Genomic DNA, 23565 nt, shown 5'->3' on the forward strand with positions numbered 1-23565 from the left:
AAGGAACTACCGAGAGAAGAAAAAGAAGAAAAATGAATCATATCGATAGCAAACATGTTTATATAGAGAAACATAAAGTCTTTTGACTTTCCAATACCACAAGGCTTTTCATCTCCTGCACCACCACCCTTCACTTTTGCAAGGTTTTTCATTTTTCCAAAATGGTAGGGACCTAATAGGGTGGTTCACTTTGCTCCAAGTTTGGTTTTAGAGCCATAAGAGCTACTAATTGGCGATTCTAGGCTTGGGATTCTCTCTCTCTCTCTCTCTCTCTCTCTCTCTCTCTCTCTCTCTCTCTCTCTATAAGTTGTAAGCTACTAATTGGGGATTCTAGGCTTGAGAGACTCTCTCTCTCTCTCTCTAGTTTGGTGAGTTGCAAGAATTGGCACAGATTCTATTGTACTCATGTTCATGAGTTGAATATACTTGGGCGATGATGGTTTTACTTACCAATATGTTTATAATCCAAAGATTGAGGTTTACAATATAGGTATTTCCTAATGGCTTCCAAAAAATTAAAATCCATAGAACTAAACCTTTAAGGAAAAAGAAAGGTGACAAAAGGTTAGAAAGGAACTACCAAGAGAAGAACAAGGTGAGAAGCCACGAAGGCATGCTGAAGTTAAGAGAGATAAGAGTTATGGGGATTAGGTATGAATGAGTCCCTGCCCCTACAATCACATGTCATTTTTTGTTATGTTTTAATATAAAATTGTATTGGCCATTATATGCACATAGAATATGCTATGAAGGGCCCCCTTCAATAACAAAGTGAAAGTTTTACATCGGCATTGTAAAACAAAATAAAATGAAAAAAAGTGTAAATTAAAAATAATAAAATAAGAAGATTCATTGATAAATTAAAACAAAAAAAATATTTTAATGCTTTCATAAGAAAAGGTAAGTATATGTTTAATAAGCATATAAAATATTAAAATCATTTAATAAAGAGACATGTATGAGGTCCTTGAATGAAATGAGTCTTTCACACATTTTAATATTTTAATGAGTCAATACTTACATCATGGGATCAAACTCTTATAAATGCACTCCTTAATCCCTAGGTTCTCTAAATCCTTTTTGAACAAGTCAAAACGATAACCACAAATATATTCTAATAAAGATAACGTACACACCCGATGAGATACATTGTGCAACCTATCACAACAATGAGAGTCTTTTAGTCAAGATGAGTATCAGTTTCTTTATGTGTAATACTTAAGTGTTCAAATTAAAACCTTATGAATGTTCCTAATGGTAGGTAAGAGTTATGTGGAGAGATCAATACAAACAAGGTGGCATCAGCTTGCTAGTAAACTTCAAGTATACTAGGTTTGACTTGTTTATTTTGGTCTTTAAAATGACATTATCTTGAAAATGACAACTCATTCATAATGGCTCCACTTTTAGTTTCCATTACATAGAATCTCTCAAGATGTTTTAGCATCTCCATTCAACTCACAATTTAAAACCAATCCTAATGGCTAGGATTTTACCTCAGCACGTAAAGAGTATAAAGTTGAAGCTTAACCACTAAGCTATTCGCCTATGCTACCCTTAGGGGTTCCCTTAAGCACTGAAAAAAAACAATACTCCGCCCCCCCCCCCCCCCCCCCCCCCCCAAAACTAATTAATGGCTTCACTCAAAAAAGTCATTTTGGACACCTAATCGCTGATTTGCAAAGCAAAGAATATATGGAACATACCTATCGGTCTATTTCCCAATTCATTAATTAATTACATCCCACGATTCCTCACCCAACTTCCTAAAAGCAAAAGTCCCTGCCTTTAGTTGTTCCCATGCAATCCCTCTCCTTGGCGGCGCAGTTGCCCGTCTACCTTCTTCCCTTCATGTGTTTGACTCCCTCCCTCGCTCTGGTCTCTGTGTTCATTGCCCATGTTCCCCTCTCATCCACCTGCAAAGCACGCACGGGGCCCTAGCATTCACACCTATAACCCTCCCCTGGCGTCCACCCTATGTCTCCTCCAACACATGATTCATATCCCCTTGATGGACTCTCGCCTCCCTCCCTCTTCACCTCTGCCCAGTCGTGCTCCTCTGGTCGCCTCCCATTTTTTTGCCCTCCACTCATGCCTACCAAACCTACACCTCTACGCTATCCACCCCCTCTTTTGACAACGGCCACTATCCCCTCCATCTACATCCCATGGCCAAGGTTGTCCACCTTCACCTGAGCCTTCTACAAAGGGCACAACTCCTGCTCTGCCTGGTGTACACACAGTCAGAACGTCTCCACTCATAGTTTTTGTGTTGCACCGAGTTGCTACATTCCCATACACACACAAAGGAACTGCGCTCATCTGAGAGAGCCTACCCGTGTGCATGTAGTCCAGGAAGAGGACCTGCAATGTACGCAGCCTGAGGGAATCGCCCTACCAGAGAGCGAGAGAGAGAGAGAGAGAGGGGGGGGGGGGGGGGGGGGGGGGGGGGGGAGAGTTTAACACTGAAGGTGTTCTCCAAGTGAAAAGAGAGAGAGAGAGAGAGAGAGAGAGAGAGAGAGAGAGAGAGAGAGGGGTGGCAACTGACGAGCGGGCTGGAATCCGCAATCCAACAGAGACCTAGAAGTGGCACGCCTCTTGTCAGCTCTACACAATAAAAATAAGGTGGAATGGTGGGTGAAGCTTCGCACCAGTCCTGTCTGCTAAACGCAGTACTGCACGAACAAAACTGAGCTCGCGAGTTCACCTGCAACGAAAGACTTAAACAAAAAATACCCGTCCACGTGGACGGCATCGCTTGGAGGACGCCTAAGCTAACCCAATACTAGGGCCTTTCTTTAGCAGGCCAAAAAGAGAAAACATGAATCATACGAATAGCAAACATGTTTATATAGAGAACATAAAGTCGTTTGACTTTCCAGTACCCCAAAGCTTTTCATCTCCTACACCATCACCCTTCACTTTTGCAAGGTTTTTCATTTTTCCAAAATGGTGGGGACCTAATAATAGGGTGGTTCAATTTGCTCCAAGTTTGGTTTTAGAACCTCAAGAGCTACTAATTGGGGATTCTAGACTTGAGATTCTCTCTCTCTCTCTCTCTCTCTCTCTCTCTCTCTCTCTCTCTCTCAGTTGCAAGAATTGGCACAGATTCTATTGTACTCATGTTCATGAGTTGAATATAATTGGGTGATGATGTTTTTATTTACCAATATGTTTATAATCCAAAGATTGAGGTTTACAATCTAGGTATCTCCCGATGGCTTCCAAAAAATTAAATTCAGTAGCGCTGAAACTTTAAGGAAAAAGAAAGGTGAGAAAAGGATAGAAAGGAACTACAAAGAGAAGAAAAAGAGAAAACATGAATCATATCATATCACAGAAGACATGTTTATATAGAGAACATAAAGTCTTTTGACTTTCCAATACCCTAAGGCTTTTCATCTCCTACACCATCACCCTTCACTTTTGCATCATTTTTCCAAAATGGTGGGGGCCTATAGGGTGGTTCCCTTTGCTCCAAGTTTGGTTTTAGAGCCTCAAGAGCTACTAATTGGGGATTCTAGGCTTGAGACTCTCTCTCTCTCTCTCTCTCTCTCTCTCTCTCTCTATATATATATATATATATATATATATATATATATATGACTTGCAAGTATTGGCACAAATGCTCTTATTCTCATGTTCATGATTTGAATTGATTATGGGCCAAGATTCCAGGCTTGAGATTCTTGCTCTCTCTGTATTATATCAAATCTCTCTCTCTTTGTCTTCAATGAATTGCAAGCTTGTTGCCAATGCTTGCAAGATAGGGGAAGATAGCTTAAAAACTAGGTAAGAATTAGAGTATAGAGCTTCATGGTGAGGGTTTGGATTTAGAGTGTAGTACTACATTTTTCAAAGACAATTATGATAATAGCAAGGCTCCAATTTTGTATCACTGCTAACCTATAAGCCTTTGTATTTTGGATTGCACACAAATTTCTCAATGCAAAGTAACTATCACAAGACCAAAGATTTAATCAAAACTTGGCATAGTCCTAATGTGCTTGCATGTCAAGATTCCAGTTGCTTAATAGGATGCATAGCATAGGAGCCTTGTTGAAGCCATGTTTAGGTGGTTGATAGAAGTTCTCCTCTTGCCTGGGAATAAGGAAATAGTTCATTTATAAATATGGTCATATCTACACCAAAATTTACTAATTAATCATGAAGTCTCGTCTTATGGATTCTTCTAACAAGGCAAGTTTGTTCTTGGGCTTTATTTCTTTGCATCCAATTTCTATTGATTGTCCATAAAGATATGCTATGATCAATCCGAAAGACCATGGAAGGTTGAGAAACACTAAGGTGTTTGCATTTGTGGTTAGAGGGAGAGATTCAAACTCATGTGAGGATGGTGTCACATAGGCAAAGAGTTTTATTTTGTGTTGGATTCACCATTTGCAAAGAAGTTCTTGCTCATTCAAAATGAAGGATCCTTAAGTATCTAACACCTTACAAGTTTCCCAATCATAACAGAGTTCCTATTATTGATCTTTTAAATAGCTCTTTGGATGATCTTGAGGAAAACTCAAAGGTCCTTTCTTCTAAATATGAGGGAAATAGTGACATTTACAGCAAAGAAATAGTAAATAATTAAAGCTTTATTGGGGGCGACCCTAACGACCATGTCAGAGATGACATCATGGAGGGTTTTGTGTGTACTACACCCAGAGAAGTTTCTATGGAAAGCACTTTGTAGTGTATTGTTTTGGTTAAGCATAAGTATCATAAATTAAGCAAAATTATTTCTAGCTACACAATTATTGAGCTAGTTGAAGAGATTCCAAAACACTTTAATGGTAATTGTGTTACAAATCTCCCATGTTCTTGTTGCTGGCTCAACCATGGTGGGTGTAGAAGGTGGGAATTGGCTATATGGATAGCTTGCACAAGGGGTTACCTATACAAGTTACCTGGTGGAGTTATTGGTAGCTATAAGACACTGGTTGACTATGCAGCCAAAGAACATTATTTGGAATTTTGGAACAATAGCTATGCCATTTGGTCTATGTAATGCTCGAGAAACCTTTGAGCGATGTATGATGGATATTTTCAATGAGTTCTTACACAATTTTCTAGAAAACTTTATGGATGACTTCACAATCTTCTCATCTGAAAACATGCAGAGAAAAGAGAATCTATATAATTCCTTTAAAGCTAGTATTAATGGTTTGCAAGGGATAGCTATTGGGACATGTCATGGTATTGAGATGGCTAAAGATAAGATCCAAAGTGAGACCAAAGCACCAATGAATGTAATATGAACTTAGTTCGTTTCTAGAGTACATTAGTTTCTGTTGAAGGTATATTCATATGTTTGCAACAAAGGGCATTCCATTATATGAACTACCCTGGAAAGGAGTTAAGTTTTTTGGACTCCTGAATGTGAACCTAGGTTTGAGTCTCAGAAGGAAGACATCATTATAAAAGTGATTCCTTGACAAACAAACTTCCATTTCATATAGTTCCTTGTGCTTTATTAGCTCTCCACTGACATGTTCTAATTGTGCATCTCTCCTATGTAGATCTTCTACCAAAATTGTGTTGGTCTCGACCAACTCTTTGTTTTTATTCCTTGTTTTGTACATCTCTTGTTGTATGTTGATCACCGCTAGGCTGAGATCAACATTGTTCTCTTCTTGTCTCTCGTATTTGAGAGTTATCTGCATGATTTCCTTGTTTAGATCCTCAACCATCTTTTAGATCAATGTTGTCTTGTCCATACTAGACATTGCAATACTCTTGAATGAGTGGCCCTTGAGCAGTATCTTGTGTCATTTTTGTGGCGGTTTGTGGGACGGAATCCTTGCTCTCATATTTCTTGATAGTGTGATTTTTGGTTGAGTGGCTATCTCTTTCCTATGCTTCAATTTATCTTCATGTGGAGCGTCCTTAAGAGAGTGTCTAGGCAAGGATTTCAACCCTACCCTCTGGTGCTTTCTCCACATTTCCTGTATCTTCATGATTGCATGGAGAATCTGTCGCGGTTGAACTTTTGGCAAAATAGGCAAACTAGGCATCGTGAGGTTTTCTTGTATTTTGAAGAAGCCTTTAGGCTAATCTACTCCTTCATGTACCAGTTCATTCTTGATTTCCTATTCTTGATCAGTTGTCATGGAGTTTTCTTGCGCTTTTTGCAAGCCCTCTGATTGATCATCTTCTCTTGCAGCATGTTCTAGTGTCCTTGACTCTGGGCTAGGCTCTCTTATGAAAGACATGGATAAGTCTGCCGCCACAGCCTGGGCTTCTTTGGAATATAGCTTGCTTCCAACAAATCTTTGAGTATCTTTTTTGCATGTTCCTCAGCTGCTATGAGTGGTCCGTATGGGACCTCGACCCTCATACTTTATTTATGAACTTGACAGGCCTGCTTCGATCAAAGGCTTGTATCAGTGGGGAGGGGCTCCATCCGAATCAGATTGCCAGGCATCGAGCTTGGTATCTTTGATTCTTGTTGTTGAGTTTCTTGTTGTTTCCCTTGCCTTGCATGCTCCTCCTGCTAATAGATTTGGTCCATCATTTCTATACCTCATCTTCTTGTGTTTTATCAAAGGATTCTTTGGTTCTTGTTGTCGAGTTTCTTGTTGTTTCCCTTGCCCTACCTGAACAAAGACAAGACCAAACATAGAAGCAGACAAACTAAGCGGGCAATGCACATGGCTAGGTTTGTGGACACAAACTAGAGCAGCATTGTAATATGTTACAAGATTTGCAAGTTTAATGTGTAGAAAAATATAGAACCACTCAATTTAACTAGGACTGCATGTACATATATTAGGCACAATATGCGATCAATAACAACAAGCCGAAGAAATCTAACGCATGTGTGAAATGATTCACATCATGCATCAATGTAACTAGAGATAAAACATTACTCGATTGATGATAACAGCACACACAAGACAAGCTTACTCGATTGATGATAACAGCACACACAAGACAAGCTTACTATGCTACATCTCAATCAATTCGAGGAGGAAGAACATGCTCGTCCTTACTGCACACCATGATCAATTACTATATGTCAAATCTGATAAGAGATTACATGAACGGACTCAATGACAAATTAGATTATCAGGAACAATGTTTGTAGAGAACGGGAGTTTAGTGTATTTCTAATCGGCTAAAATTATACAATCCTCGCTAGATATCCAGTTTGCCCTAAGAAAATTGGTAAACAGTATATCAATTGGCAAATGCTTCAAATTTTGACCTAAAAGTCGGGAAAGTTTTAAATGTGCCCCTTTTTATCTTTGGTTAGCAAAAATGTTTTTGGCAAGCCCTGGTCGGGAAGACCTAAATGAGGAAGGCCCATAGCTTAAAATTGAATACCAAGAAGGAAGGGCGGGCACGTGTGAAACCATCCTTTAAAGAGCTTGTCTTGCTTTTGAATGGAAAAGGAGAATCCTTTGAAGAGAAACTCTGCAAAGTAAAAGGGAAAAGTATTGTTAGAGTTAGAAACACGAATTACATGCAAAAGGTGCAAGCAAGCCCAATGTAGATCCATCCTGTCGTCCCTGCTAAAAAGAAATAAAAAATTCCGTATGGTAGTTCAACGTAGGATTTCCATCTTCCCTTCTTACCGAGAGTAGCCTCATATGACCTTCGCATGTGACATGTCACTAGATGGATACTCTTGTTTTGGAAAGGGTCTAGAGGGAATTTTCCTTTAGCTAGGAAAGGACTTCTTGTTTGTCTCTCTTTTAAGAGCCACGGTATTTCTCTTCCTCGCACGGAGAAGTGTGCATTCATAAACGGAAATGGGTGAGATGATTTGTAGACAGAAGATGTACATGGCTTGAGGTGCGCCGAAGTAGGAGCGAGGAGTAGAGGGGGCCGGGGTGCAATGGCTTGGATTGCCTTGAAGGAGAGACCAAGTATGGTGGCAGGATTCGGATGATGGTGCACGACACGGGAGACATGGAGCAACACGACGAGCAAAAGAGTGCACAAAGCCGAGCATGGAGCAGGGAGCGGTGTGCTAGCATTGAGCCTCTCTCTTTCTCTGTTGCACAGTTGATAGGATTTGTCAGGCACCAAGAGCTGTTTTTTTGTTTTTGAGAGGGTGCGTGCTAGGGAGGACAGAGCACGGGAGACGAAGGAGGCGACATCGAAAGATGTGGCAAATATAGGTGTCGGGAGCTGGGGAGGGCATAGAGTGGACGGGAGGACGGCGAGGGCAAGTGGTGGGAAGTGGGGAGGGTGCATAGTGGGAGGGGATGAAGGGGAGGACGGTGGGAACATAGGCGATGATTGGAGAGCTTTGAGCCTAATTTTTAGGAATCTCGTGGGGATTCCACATAATAAGCAACTTATGGAGCAAATACCGTATTTGTGAATAAATAATTCAAAAAGGTTTTATTATTGAAGAGATGCTAGGTTGCACACATTTTCCTTTAACTAGAATCTAGGAAGATACCCCTTTGATTTGACAATTTGAAGAAAAAGTAAACCTTAGAACTTGAGTTCGAATAGGAAAGTAGTTGGGGGGCCTTCCGAGGTGGCATGACTAAGCAAGGTGGGCTAGACGAGGGAGGACCAACGCGTCGAGTTGGAGGTGAGAGAGTTGTTTTTTTTCTATACTGAGGATCACAACACAGACAAGCCCAATCAAGCGAGATGACTAAAGTGGATGATTCATGGCTACTCTCTGTGCGAAGGTATTGATCTTCGTCTCTCTCTCTCTCTCTCTCTCTCTCTCTCTCCCCCCCGCCCCCCCACCCCCCCAATTGTTGCTAGTGCATAGTGTTAGAAAAAAACCGGGGTCCACTGTATTTCAACCGGCCAAAATTGTAAAATCCCGGTTAGATTTTGAGCTTGCCTTTAAAATTCACACTAGCGTTAGTGTAATTACGGGCAAAAGCTTAAAATTTTGACCTAAAAGCTAGGACAATTTCAAGTTTGCCCTTATTTTCATTGGTTAGGAAAAATGTATTTTTCCTACCCTGCTCAGAGTGAGGCTAAGACTAAGACTAAGACTAAGTACTAAGTAGTAGTGGCAATGACAATGACAATGAAGTTGCAGTGAGCAGCAGTAGCTATTATTTTGATTTGCGAGCGGTCATCATCAGTCCTCGTCTTGGCTGAGTGGCATCACCATCACTTAGTGTAGCAGCGGCCCATCACCGTGTGCAAGCACGCACATAGGATGCTCTCTCTCTCTCTCTCTCTCTCTCTCTCTCTCTCTTCCTCTTCTCCTCCTCCTCCTCCACATGCCACCCTCCCTCCTTTTTCCATTTAATTCCACAAGGGAATCCCCTGGAATTCCCATTCAAATGAGATGAGGGTGGCATGTGGAGAGAGAGAGAGAGAGAGAGAGGGCATAAGATTTTTTGCTGAGGCGTACAGAGACGGGACTCTCTTCTTCGCGTTTTTCTGCAGAGTAGGCATAGGCCGAGTGTGCGCAGGGAAAAGCGGGGAGAGGAGAGGGAGAGAGATTTCTGTAGGGTGGGAGAGAAATAGCTGGTTGGCACAATATTGGAGTGGGCTTTATTAAGACGAATATTTCATAGATTCCGTTTCAAAAGGGTTTTTTGCATCTATCTTGTGATGCGACAGAGTAGAGTCGTCCTTTCTCTCTTCGTGTGCGTTGTCTATGAGGACAATGGTGTCAATGCAATCGTGTCGAATCTAAAGCGGGTTGCCCCGGTCTCTCGCTCTCTCTCTCGTTAGTTTGTTGCAGGGATAGCCAACTCGTTGTTTGGACCCGAACGGTTCGCAACCAAGCTAGTGAAGGGGGGAAGTGTGCATGTTCGTTACTCTGTAGGTCTCTCTTTGCTTTTGGATGCACCAGTCTAGCCTCTCATGCGAGGCTCTCTCTACTTTTGGATGCGCCAGCTCCGAGTTGATATTAGCATCAACATAAGCCACTAAGTATTGATTGCTTGCTTATTGAGGTAGCAAAGGAAGCCTAGATGGTGATGCAGTGAAGAGAGATGCTACAACAGAGACAGAGGGGGGGAGAGAAAAATAGAGTGTGATCGCGAGAGTGGAGAGGCAATAGGAGATTCATGCTCCTTTGTCCTGCAAGAGTGAAGCTGAGCCCGATGAGGCTTGTGTTGAGAAGCAAATGTGCGCCCGATAGGAGCACAATTCACGACAAAGGCAAGACATGGGAACGTGGGAAGTGGGGTCTTTTCCTTTTGCAAATGTAAGGGTGCATAATCTTGGCACTTAACTAATGATTTGTAGAGTAGATGTAGTAGCATATCATGCAAAGACATTTGCCATGGGAGCAAAAGAAGAACCATTTTATGTCTTTTAAAGGCCTTTATAGGGAGCCTTCAACCCTTACATCATCCTAAAAAACATAACTGAGTAGGGGCGCCCAATTCTGGAAGCATGTCGATCAAGGGGAATCTTGGGAGATGCCTTCGAAAAGGTTTTGGTGAAAAAGCGGCCAAGAGACGCGTGGAGGCGTGAGAAAAAGGGGACGTATATTAAGATTTCATTTCTCTCTCGTCTCTCTGTGTGTCGGTACTTTCCTTTAATAGTAATAAAAAAGTTAGACTAGTGCTTGTGGACGATTTAGGATTACTGATAAGGTGTTATAAAAGGTTCAACGTAATTATTGGAGTGGCTTCAACGATGGATTTGTGCATCCGAGACTCAATGCTCGACTGATCCTCATGCGAGGACTCGTCCCATGTCAACTGTGCCCCCCCCCCCCCCGCCCCCAAAAAAAAGGGTAGAGATCAAGATTTTCCACCACATGAGTGGCTTCAACAATGGCTTCATAGGTTGCTACCTCTTGTAAGGGTTCTTCAAGTTTACTATGATCCTCCATTGGACTAAGAAGGACGATCTCTTGCCCTGTAGGGTCAATCTCAATAGTAGTTTGCTCTTGGGTTTTGATGTCCATCATATGTGTAGACTCGGACACATTACTCTCTTCCTCCTGTTTTCCATTGTTAGAGGGCAAGTATTATTAGTGGATGCATTCCCAGCCACCCTCTTGTTGCACTCTTGCTCCATTGGCCTATTTGGATTTCGAGCCAGGGGTTGCTTGAGGTCTCTATCGGCTCTTTTCCACGTTGTTTTGGGTGTTGGTTCATTGACAACACCAACCATATTAGGGAAATTCTTAGCAAAGTGTCCAACTCTGCAGCATTTGTAGCAAGCAGTAGGGAATGAAGAAAACACCAATTTTTGACGATAGGCTCCAAAGCACCCCATGTTCGATTCTACAAACTTCGAAATGGGTGTGTCCATGTTCCATAGGATACACACTTTAATATCCAAACATGATCTCATCCACTAAAGATTTGGCATGAAGAGCATATTGCCCATCTTGGCGATTATGGACTAAATGTGGTCATCAAGCCATATTAGGAGACTTTTGAAGGTGTCCCACATGGGACATGAGCGCATTATCTCTTCATCTGGGCAGAATTTTGGGGTCCATGGCATGACATACACAAATGACACACCCCAAACTCCTTCTTTAATGACCAGATCTTGATCTACCTTCTCGAAGGTGCAAATTGCAAAAATTTGAACAGATGCCACATCAACAACCAGTGCAATTTGTAGAACGTCCATACAACGTTGCCATGTCAACATCTCCATGCAATTTGGGGATTCTCGCTTTATTTTAATATTCTAGTGTCCCTTTAGGCCCTGTTGAAAAAAATCCCATAAGTTGGAACAACTTTGAAATCCTTGGTCTTTGTTTTGAAGTCTCTCGGGTAGGCTTTGCAAGTTGGTAGCACTTCTCCGCATCTTTCCATAGGGCCCTGGCCCCAATCTGTCCGGAGGTTGTCCTTTAGGTCATGCCACATCATCTTTTTGTGGCATACCCCCCTCTTGAAAGAAATGTAATCGCACTCGATTATGCCTGCAAAACCAACATAATCCAACGACTAGTTCAGTAAACACTAACTCTAAGTATCGACACACTAGACAACACATCCAGTACTTGCGCGAAGACAACAATCACTATACATCCACATCACATTCACATGACTATCCCCATCAAGATCTTTGATGAGAATCATGATCATCATAATGTATTTAGCAATCACATCGAGATCTCACCGATCTCTAGCAGATGTCGGGATTAACTAAATCTTGTTACTATCATATCCACATCACTCCTCAAGTGAACAAGACCGAAATGCTGCAATTATTTTGTATTTCAAACATCACACTCATGAGAGAACATACAGATCAAATTCATTTAAGGAATTCCCATTTCAAAGTACTTCTTCTCATAAAGTGGTACAACCAAATACTGTCAGCCTATCAGTACCCCTGAAATCTCAAAAGGAATCAATGAATTTAATCCATTTGGGTAATCTGTGACAAAGGAGCAAAGTAACTGCCCTCTTGTGCAGTCCGCACTACACTAGATTCAACCCGTTGATCATCAATAACTCTTGGAATAGTTGAAGCTATACCAAAAGCCTCAATGTAAATCTCTAAAATCCAAGGAGTATCTACTAGGTCCTCCTCCTCCATCCATTTTGCATCCAATACTAGATATTTCTTGAACTTGACTAAATACCGATGTATCAGCTTACCTTTGACTTTCCTTTCCTTGTGAGCCAGTATTTGTTTCGAAACGAGAATCTCCTTTGTCTCTTCCACTTCAGGTTGCTCCTCAGGCTCCGTGTCCACTGACCACTTACCTTTTGAAAGGTTTCAATAGACTCACATGAAATGCATTGTGAATCTTCCAAGTATCTGGTAGATTCAGTTCGAAGGATACATCATTTATCTTTTCCTAAATCTGAAAAGGGCCATAGTATCTCATACTCAACTTTGGAAAAAGTCGCTCCTTACCCTTTCGTTTTTGTAGGCATGCCTTCTCAAATCGTAGAAGCACCCAAACATGTTCCTTCAGTTGCAAGTCATGTCAATGCTTGTTCGCTGCCTTCGTATGCCTTGCTTGAGACTTCTCAAAAGCCTCGTGCACCTTTGCAAAAGCAGTCTCTAGATTTTTAACATATTGATCTGCTTCAAAAATCTTATCCTTTGTGCTTAAAATAGGTGGAACCTTCTTAGCACCCTCAATGATCTCAAATGGTGCCTTCCCTGTAGATGTATGCACAATGTTGTTGTAGGAAAACTCCACCAAGGGCAAATACTTCTCCCACTAAGATTTTTTATCAAAGATGTAAGACTTCAACAAGTCCAGAACCACTGAATTTGCAATCTCCGACTGTCCATCTATCTGTGGGTGGAAAGAGGACGAGAATTGTAACTGAGTATCAATATTCTCCTAGCTTTCCCTCCAAAACAAACTAGTAAAATGGGGATCTCTATTGGAACTATAGCGTGCTTGCTAAATATGTCGATGACTGTCCAGACGCCATCGTGCCCACTCTGAGTCTTGGGAAGATAAAAAATAAAATCCATTGCTATACTTTTCCAAGGTTGGCTAGGTTTTAAGTAAAGGTGCCTTACGCCTGTCGAACTTGACCTTCTGGCATATCAAACAACTGCGAACAAACTCATCCACATCCTTTTTGTGCCTCGACTAGTAGAAAAATCATTCCACACCTTTTGAGGTGGTTGGTGTCTATGCCGCGGTGGCCCGAAAAAAGTGGACAGTGGCAATCTGTCCAAAACTTATTTCTCAGTGCTTGTGTAACACACAACAAGTTCTTTCGCATCAAATAGCCTTTCTTGAGCAAATAGCCTGCAACTACTTCCCCACTCTCTAGCTAGTCAAAGATGTCTTCAAAATCTGGATGTGTGGCATACTGATCTACCAAATCCTTGAAGCTGTGATAATGAACTGCCAAAATAGCCAAAACCAAAGGCTTACAAAACAGTGCATCCGCCACCACATTCTTTAGTACCTGAAGGTGAATTTGTGGCAAAATGTTTGCCCACCGCATCTGCTTGTCCGAAAGCTATTTTTGAGAGAAGAAATAGCGTAAACTTTGATGATCGTTGAACATTGTAAAATTGGCTCTGAGTAGAAAGTGTCACCCCCGAGTAAGAGCATGGATAACTGCCAACAACTCTTCTCGTAAATTTGTGCAACCGTCCTGGTCTAGAAAGCATTCTGCTCTCATAGGCTACACATGGCCTTCGTGCATCAAGATCGCTCCCAGATTGTGGTCATGGGCATCACAGTATACCTGAAATGGCTTTTGCAAGTCTGGCAAAACCAGCAATGGGCCAGTCGTCAACTTCCCTTTGAGAGTCTTAAAGGTTGCAATCTTAGACGGTCCCCAAGCAAAAGGAACCACTTTCTATGTCAAAGCATGTAGAGGAGAAGCAATCTCCGCAAATTTTTGAATGAACCGCCAATAGTAAGAACACAAACCTAGAAAGTTGCGAACCTCGTGAGCATTCTTCAAATCTGGCCAGTCTTTGATGGTCTCAACCTTGGTCGGATCCATTTTTGACACACTCCACAGAGACAATGTGCCCCAAAAAGTGGATCTTTGGTAAGAAAAAATCACTCTTCTTCCCATTCACCACTAACCGATGTTGCTTCAGTGCTTGAAAAACCTATAACAAGTGGTGTTGATGCTCTGCCTCATTCTTAGAGAATACGATGATCTTATAAAAAAAGGTGCCCACAAATGACCTATACTCTCAAAAAATCCTGTCCATCATCGTTAATGTTGCAGGAGCATTGGTGAGACCAAAAGGCATCACCAAATACTCATACAATCCAAATGATGTCCTGAACGCGGTCTTGTATACACCTCCAAGAGCAATCAGGAGCAATCATGATCTAATGATAGCCACTTTTCAGGTTGATTCTATTTAAACAAGTAAAACATTGTAACATGTCCAATATACAATCGATCTTGGGTATTGGAAACCTATTCTTGATGGTAATTTTATTGAGAGCCATGGAGTCAGTGCACATTCAATCCATATTTCTTTAGAACTACAAACACTGGCGAACAAAATGGTGATGTACTGGATTGAATCAATCCTTTTTCCAACAATTCTTTCACTTGGTTCATAATCTCTTCATTTTGGGCTCTGCTTACTCTATAAGGTAGCCGGTTCGGTGGCGTACTGCCCGGAATCAAATCAATCATGCGATCTTCAGGACATTGAGAAGTAACTCTCCTAGTAAGTCTTCGAAGAAACAATTAGGTTGAGCTTGCAAAAATTCTTGTCATTCCTTCTCAAGGTCGGACAAATTTGACATTTTCTTGTCATCTATATCATTTAGAAGATCGAGTAAACAAATAAACTGGATTTCATTAATCTGGAAATGGTTGAAGCCGATACAAGTGGAAGTGACTCGCCCTTCAATTTTACATCAAGTACTATCACTCTACCCTTTTTATTCTTCAAAATTGCTTTTCTCGCCCTGTAGTCGACCACCACATCATTCTTGTGGAATCAAGGGATTCCCAAAAGGACATCGCACCCCTCCAAAGGCATGATATAGAAGTCCTCGTACCCTAAATACCCAGACAATGCAACCGAAGTTTGCCTATGACAGGTGTAATGGCAACATCCCCTCCATGTGCCGCTAGAACTAACTCAGCACGGTGGTCCCATTTCAACTGGCGTAATTCCAAGTCGAGCCGCCAATTCAGTTGAAATAAAATTGGCCTTGGCTCCTCCGTCAAAGAAGATGAGGACTTCTTGATCTTGTACTTTTCCCCATGCTCTGCAAAGCTCCGTACCTTCATCCATTTGCTCAAGGTCAGTCCCCACAAAATTTGCTACCAATTCAACTTTTGTCTTTCCCTTCTTTGCTCGCTCCTCCACTACTCTAAAACTCTCAGGCTTTTCCTCTGGCTGTTCTTTTGGTGCCCTGTTCGAACACCTGGCTAACACATGCCCGTGTTTACCACAACCGTAACATTTACCCTCCTTGAAGTACTCCGCCCGTTGCTCTACAACACAACTACATAAAACCCTTTGCCCACAATTAGAAAGTGTTACACTTCATTCTTATTGTTGAACACTGCAACTTCCTATCCAATAATACTTGGGTTGTCATCCGCTTGCCCTTGAAATACAGTACAACCGAATAAGAGCAACAAGCCTTCAAGCTTTGTAGAGCAACGACGGGATCAAATTTGACTTGTATCTTAGTTTCATTGGCACCCTCACCTTGACTGAAGATGTTCACCCCATGGAGAAGCTCTTCCATTAAAGTGCGCTTGCCAAAAGGGGTCAATTTGAGGGCTTTCTCATGGAACCTTGTATCTACTAACATAATATGGCGGAAGTGGGAGGCCTTCCACGTGTCGACATCTGCAAGCTGAAGGCTAAAATCCAAGGCAAAAATGGCAAAAGTGCAGCTCATCAGGGCAACTGTGCGTGTGTATGTGTGTGTGTGTGTGTGTGTGTGTGTGTGTTTGGAGCCTGGCGCCCATCGTGCAATGTCGATATAAGGCTCCTGCAACTTCAAGGTTGACTCTTCCCTTTTCTCTCTTGGTGGCCTCCTGGTGCATGTCTGTAGCCCTGCAATGGCTCCCCATCTCATCTCACACCTATTGCCATCGTATGAGGCCTCTCTCTCTCTCTCTCTCTCTCTCTCTCTCTCTCTCTCTCTCTCTCTCTCTCTCTCTCTCTCTCTCTCTCTCTCTCTCTCTCTCTCTCTCTCTCTCTCTCTCTCTCTCTCTCTCTCTCTCTCTCTCTCTCTCTCACACACACACACACACACACACACACACACTTACACGCACGTGCGCGTGCCAGAGCTGTGAGGTGGATGGACAAAAGGATACATGTGTCGGTGGAGCTACAACAGCTAGGTACGACCACCATGTCAGTCTAATATAGGGCAACAAAGGGTGCTTGAATACCCTACTTGATTAACCTTACAACTTCAGGATGAGGTTGTCATTGTCGTTGCAACATATTTGTGGTTATCTCCATTGAAGCTCCAGCAGTTGCGCATGGTCTTTGTCATCCCATGGTCGCTGCAGAGGTTGTAATTGTTTCCGTTGCAGCACAAGAGAGAAAGAGGAGGTCGTCACCGTCGTTGCAACACTACATGACGTTCTTCGATCAATTGATCAATGGGAAGCCAACAACTGATGGCACATGGTCTTCTCATCCCATGGCTGCTACAAAGGTTGTTGTTGCCGTTGCATCACAGGAGAGAAAGAGGAAGTCGTCTCCGCTTGTGCTTTCCCTCAACCGGCATTTTTGAAATCTAAAACGACACATTTTCCCAAACACTAGGTGCAACACTCTCTCTACATGAGTCTCCCTACTCTGGTTGCAAACTCCTTTGCCATTTATTATTCATGTTTCTTGCAATTTGTGTGTGTGTGTGTGTGTGTGTGTGTGTGTGTGTGTGTGTGTGTGTGAGAGAGAGAGAGAGAGAGAGAGAGAGAGAGAGAGGCTTTCACGGGTGGGGAGCAACATCAGCGCAAAGGCAAGTAATTTCTCTTACACCAGGTCAATAGTCTCACTCTCCATCTTCAATCTGGATGGAAAATAGGCACTGTGCGATGCACACACACACACACACACACACACACACACACACACACACACACACACACACACAAGATCTATTCCTTCATCTTGCAAGTCAGCAAGGCTAATGTGATATATTGGCATGCTAGATATAGGTGAGCCAGGGATAATGTTATATATCGGCCTGCTAGATATAGGTGAGCATGACTAGCAAGGCCGATTACCCACAATTTGGGTGGGCTTGCAATAAATACTCAGCTAGCACGAGCTGCATGCACGTCCCGTTTAATGCACACACGTATGTGGAGTGGTAGAGCATTGGACCTAGGAGGCAAGGTGTTGCATTCAATCCCATTTCACCAGCTTCGTGTAGGTCTTCTTGGTTAACCCTTGCTAGCGGTTGCGCGGGATATGCCCAACTTGGTTACGGCCAAGGAGCTTTGGGTGTCTCTCCAAATGCAATCACATACAATTTGGCTTGTTTTCAATTGATGTGAAGTGAGGGTGTCTCTCCAGATGCATGTTGTCTCATGGAGTGCATTGATTGCAGGATATGCCCGACAGGGTCAAGGCCCAAAGCTCTGGGCTGTTTCGGCGGATGCAAAGCAAGGGTGTCTCTCCAGATGCAATCACATACGCTTACAACTTGAAGTTGTGGGCTGTTTTTAGCCAATGCAAAGCGAGGGCGTCTCTCCATATGCGATCACATATGCTCTCGGTTGTTTTCAGTTGCTACGAAGCGAAGTTGTCTCTCCAGATGCAATGTTGTCTCCAGGAGTGCATTTCCAAGTGCCAGCAAGTGCGCTCTCCTCCCGCTTCAATGGAGGCATTGCAGGAGGCTTTTAAATCTCTCTTTCTCTTGGTTGACATAACCCTATTTCTCTCTCTCTCTCTCTCTCTCTCTCTCTCTCTCTCTCTCTCTCTCTCTCTCTCTCTCTCTCTCTCTCTCTCTCTCTCTCTCTCTCTCTCTCTCTCTCTCACACACACACACACACACACACACACACAGAGAGAGAAACTTTTTGAACAAGTGTGTCATCTACGAGGTGTCGGCTCCCAAAGACATTTGTTTTTGCTGCAGTGCCTCTCTTACCGACATGTTGTGAGATGAGACCCCTTAGCTTCTCTCACTTCATCTTCAATGTGGAGGTCTAATTTCATGCCATCATGGTTCAACACTCCTACATTAGATTCTACACCATGCCTTCTTCATACTACCATGCTTTGTGTTGCCAGAATATGCCCTTGGCATTGGAGAGAGAGAGAGAGAGAGAGAGAGAGAGAGAGAGAGAGAGAGAGAGAGATGGGCAACTACTGCAAGAAGCCCTTTGTCATTTGTGCTAACTATGAAAACAACTAATTAAGGTCATACAAGCACAGCTTAATTTAGAAAGGTTTTTCACACTTCGTGAATACCATGTCTCTCATGGTAAGAGCAAGCTAGGCAACCCTCTGAGTGACACTCCCACCACCTCAATCTCCTCCAACTGCACTCCCATGCACAATCAACTAAAAACTATGACCACCACTTCCTCTCACATTACACTTTCCTCAAGCAATCAAGCCATGAGATATGATAGTGGCTAAAAATAGCTCGGGTTAACACACACACACATGTATCGGTAGTAAGAGCGAACGAGACCCACCGGTAGGTAGGTCGCGTGAGCTAGTAAGAGAAATGGTCGGCGGAGTCACGTTTTCTGCCTATTGACACAAAAACAAATCCGAATCCACCGTGACTGGATCATGATCCCTAAGCAAGTCCAACTCCAAGCAACATGAGACACGATATGTTGCAACCAAAGGGTAGGAAATCCTAGGCTAAAAGAGATTATAATCGCAGTCCAATCGCCCCCTCATCTGTTTGTTTTTTTTTTCAGGGTTCAGCTCGGACCTCGGGCTGCAACCCACGAGTTCACGGTTACCTACAGCCCCCACCCTTCGCTCCAGAGCTCAAGAATAATGATCGTTGGGAAATAAACGTTGCAGCCGCGCCCTAATAAGGCATGAGTACTTGAGTTATAGACCAGCCCACACCGCTCTTAGCGGCCAATACTTCGCCTGCTACCCCGAGCCCTCCTCGGCAAATGCATGATGGTGTTGCTTGCTAATATCCTTGAGAAGCTAATGAAGGATCCCTACCATCTCTTACTTCCTATCACTCAGAACCCATCGCTTAACACACTCTACAGTCAAAGGAGTAGTCACTCAACTTCTCATGCTGGGTTCAGACTGAACTGGCGGAAGAAACAAGCCTTTGTAAATCTGCCGCCACCTAGTGTGAACAGTGTGGAGGAGGAAAAGTGAAAAAGTGAAGGGAGTTGAGAGAGGCCATCAACTCTTTCGGAGGGGGGGGGGGGGGGGGGGGGGGGGGGGGGGGGGGGTCGGAAGAAAAATGGAGGGCCCGGCGGAAGAGTGCCTCAACTCCAATCAATCAAATTTCGCCATGGAAGATCTACGCGATGCCCCTTTGCATTTTTCTTCTGCCACCTACTAGTCTGAACCCACCCTCAATCACCAAGTTTTGTACAAGCCTTTAAAAAAGAAAATGACTTTTCTTGTTGAACACTCTGTTCCAAAGGAAAAAATAATATCTTCATCTATAAAAAGGGGAAGGATTCTGGCCCCTCCCTTGGTAGCCTATCCTTCGTTCAGGTAGAGAGAGAGAGAGAGAGAGAGAGAGAGAGAGAGAGAGAGAGAGAGAGAGAGAGAGAGAGAGAGAGAGAGAGAGAGAGAGAGAGAGAGAGAGAGAGAGACCCATTATGGACACTAGTACGAAGGCGTCGCATTCAACGATGGCACATCTCTCTCCCTCTCCTTTGTTTGGAAGGGCACTATGTTGACGAATGTGGGCTTTGTCTTATGTTGGTGTGTATCTTTTCTATCCTATTGGGATGCATAGGTGACATAGAACCATGTGTTAGCATGTGGAAAAGGCACTCAAGGGTGTGGGTACCCATGGGGGTCATTACTAGAGGGTGTGGACTCACCTATACTTGGGTTGTCATCCGCTTGCCCTTGAAATACAGTACAACCGAATAAGAGCAACAAGCCTTCAAGCTTTGTAAAGCAACGACGGGATCAAATTTGACTTGTATCTTAGTTTCATTGGCACCCTCACCTTGACTGAAGATGTTCACCCCATGGAGAAGCTCTTCCATTAAAGTGCGCTTGCCAAAAGGGGTTAGTTTGAGGGCTTTCTCATGGAACCTTGTATCTACTAACATAATATGGCGGAAGTGGGAGGCCTTCCACATGTCGACATCTACGAGTTGAAGGCTAAAATCCAAGGCAAAACTGGCAAAAGTGCAGCTCATCAGGGCGTGTGTGTGTGTGTGTGTGTGTTTGGAGCCTGGTGCCCATCGTGCAGTGTCGATATAAGGCTCCTGTAACTTCAAGGTCGGCTCTTCCCTTTTCTCTCTTGGTGGCCTCCTGGTGCATGTCTGCAGCCCTGCAATGGCTCCGCATCTCATCTCACACCTCTTGCCATCATATGAGGCCTCTCTCTCTCTCTCTCTCTCTCTCTCTCTCTCTCTCTCTCTCTCTCTCTCTCTCTCTCTCTCTCTCTCTCTCTCTCTCTCTCTCTCACACACACACACACACACACACACACGTGCACGCGCGTGCCAGAGTTGTGAGGTGGATGGACTAAAGGATACATGTGTCGGTGGCGCTACAATAGCTAGGTACAACCACCATGTCAGTCTAATATAGGGCAGCAGAGGGTGCTTGAATACCCTACTTGATTAACCTTACAACATTCAGGATGAGGTTGTCATTGTCGCTGCAACCTGTTTGTGGTTATCTCCATTGAAGCTCCAGCAGTTGCGCATGGTCTTCGTCATCCCATGGTCGCTGCAGAGGTTGTAATTGTTTTCGTTGCAGCACAAGAGAGAAAGAGGAGGTCGTCACCACCGTTGCAACACTACATTACGTTCTTCGATCAACTGATCAATGGGAAGCCAACAACTGATTGCACATGGTCTTCTCATCCCATGGCCGCTACAGAGGTTGTTGTTGCCGTTGCATCACAGGAGAGAAAGAGGAAGTCGTCTCCGCTTGTGCTTGCCCTCAACCGGCATTTTTGAAATCTAAAACGACACATTTTCCCACACACTAGGTGCAACACTCTCTCTACATGAGTCTCCCTACTCTGGTTGCAAACTTCTTTGCCATTTATTATTCATGTTTCTTGCAATTTGTGTGTGTGTGTGTGTGTGTGTGTGAGAGAGAGAGAGAGAGAGAGAGGCTCTCTCACAGGTGGGGAGCAACATCAGTGCAAAGGCAAGTAATTTTTCTTACACTAGGTCAATAGTCTCCACTCTCCATCTTCAATCTGGATGGCAAATAGGCAGTGTGCGATGCACGCACACACACACACACACAGGATCTATTCCTTCAACTTGCAAGTCAGCAAGGCCTGCTAGCTATAGGTGAGCCAAGGATAATGTTATATATCGGCCTGCTAGATATAGGTGAGCATGACTAGCAAGGCCGGTTACCCACTATTTGGGTGGGCTTGCAATAAATACTCAGCTAGCACGAGCTGCATGCATGTCCCGTTCAACGCACACACGTATGTGGAGTGGTAGAGCATTGGACCTAGGAGGCAAGGTGCTGCATTCAATCCCATTGCGCCAGCTCGTGTAGGTCTTCTTGGTCAACCCTTGCTAGCCGGTTGCAGCTGACTAGCAACTGGCTCGAGCTACCTCGCCACGAAGGCATGCAGACCAATATTTAATCAAATCCAGCCAGCAGGGTTAGGTGAAGGAATTGACTATGCACATGACTCCTCCCCCTATATGCATTCTTTAAGAACAAGCCTGATTCGGGCTCTGAGGTTTTACATGACCATATGAGAGAGAGAGAGAGAGAGAGAGAGAGAGAGAGAGAGAGAGAGAGAGAGAGAGAGAGAGAGAGAGAGGAGAAAGAGGGTTATGAGTTTGACACTCTATGCATGTTGCTCATAATGAGCCCATGTCTTGAGCCTACACCAATCTTTGCTTGGTATGAAGTTCAAACATGGTAGTCGATCAAGATATACATGCAATAGTCTACCTTTTTTTCTCAATTTTGGTGCTACTCATACTACCAGTTTTTCTTGGTGGTGTTGTTTTCCCTCATGTTCCCATCCAAGATATGGGAGAAAGAGAGTGAGAGAGGATTATCACCAATGTTTTTAAGTCCATAGGCAAGGCAATTGTAGGATGGTGTACATAGTGCAAGGCATATCCCAGGTAGGCTATAAGCTGGTACACACATTTAGTTGGTTATCTTCTTTCTTTTTGTTGGTGCTACTATATAGTGTAGGTTTTGTTTGTGCAACCAAACTAGGCAAGGTCTTTCAATGTTTAAAGCTAAGAACAAGGTTCAATTTTTGAATGTTGTCTCCTACGATTGCATTATTCGCAAGATGGACTCTAAAAGAGCAGGGCCAAGTCATTTTTCAATGGATGCAAAGGGAGGGTGTCTCTCTAGATGCAATCACATTCAATCTGGGTTGTTTTCAACTGATGCAAAGCGAGAGTGTCTCCTCAAATGCATGTTGTCTCATGGAGTGCACTGATTGTTGGATATGCCCAACAGGTTCAGGGCCAAGAAGATCTGGGTTGTTTTTGGTGGATGTGAAGCGAGGGTGTCTCTCCAGATGCAATCACATATGCTTGCATCTTGAAGGCCTGGCTATTTTGGGCCGATGCAAAGCGAGGGTGTTTCTCTAGAATCACATATGCTTGCATCTTGAAGCTATGGGTTGTGTTCAATGGATTCAAATCAAGGGTGTCTCTCCATATGCTTGGCCAAGAAGGTCTGGGCTGTTTTCGGCAGATGCAAAGTGAGGGTGTCTCTCCAAATGCAATCACATATGCTTTGGGCTGTTTATGGTGGATGCAAAGTGAGTGTCTCCCTTGAGATGCAATGTTGTCTCAAGGAGTGCATTGGTTGCAGGATATGTCCAACAAGGTCGGGTCGGGAAGAGATTGAGCTGTTTTTAGCAGATGCAGAGAGAGGGCATCTCTCCAAATGCAATGATGTACACTTGCACATTGAAAGCATGCGGAATTACAAGAGATGAAAATATGGGCAAAATAATTCATAAAGCACAAAAAATGTTTGAGGAGCTTCGTGTCTGAGATATGCCCAACTTGGTTAGGGCAAAGGAGCTCTTGGTGTTTTCCACTGGATGCGTTGCGAGGGTGT

The sequence above is a fragment of the Adiantum capillus-veneris genome, chromosome 12 (genome assembly GCF_014529385.1).
Source record: "Adiantum capillus-veneris isolate H3 chromosome 12, ASM1452938v2, whole genome shotgun sequence".
Taxonomy (NCBI): Eukaryota; Viridiplantae; Streptophyta; class Polypodiopsida; order Polypodiales; family Pteridaceae; genus Adiantum; species Adiantum capillus-veneris.